The sequence below is a fragment of the Antrostomus carolinensis genome, unplaced genomic scaffold (genome assembly GCF_000700745.2).
Source record: "Antrostomus carolinensis isolate BGI_N321 unplaced genomic scaffold, ASM70074v2 scaffold43169, whole genome shotgun sequence".
NCBI lineage: Eukaryota > Metazoa > Chordata > Aves > Caprimulgiformes > Caprimulgidae > Antrostomus > Antrostomus carolinensis.
Window position 1 is genome coordinate 1 of NW_010338715.1, and position 608 is coordinate 608.

Below are 608 nucleotides of genomic sequence, written 5' to 3' on the forward strand. Positions count from 1 at the left end.
CTGGAGGAGCCCAGGGGCTGCCCAAAGTCCTGCTGTCACGAGGAGGGTTGAGGTGATGCCCCAACGGAGCTTCCCCACCCATTGGGTGCTGCCACCCTGTGCTGGGCTTGGTGCCAGTGATGGGGAGGGGGAGCTGGAGCATGTCCCAGCCCACCTTCTCCTCCAGAGCTCCATCCCAGTATGGATGGAACGGGGCTGTGAGGAGCATCTGGACATAATTATCCATTCTCAAACCTACCAGCCTCAGTTTACCTCTTTTCTGGGCACACCCATCCTCAAGTGTCACCCCTTCCATGTGCTCCCTGACTTAGGACTTCCACCATCATCCCCTCCCCTCCCTTGGTGCTCACCAGGCTGCAGCTCTCACAGCCTGGACCCCCCAGCTTTGTCCCCTCCCTCCCTCCTTCCCTCCTGTGTCAGGGTGACCAAGGGCAGAGGCAGAGCAGAGCTGTCCCCTGTGTCTCCATGAGTCACAAACAGCTCCAACCCCCTCAGACCCACAGTTCCCCCTTTGATCCAGCTCCTTTGCCCACAGCCAGGTGAGGGTTCATCATCTCTTGCTCTCCATCCTCCTTCAGAACTTCCCTTTAGACACCCTCCTCATCCTC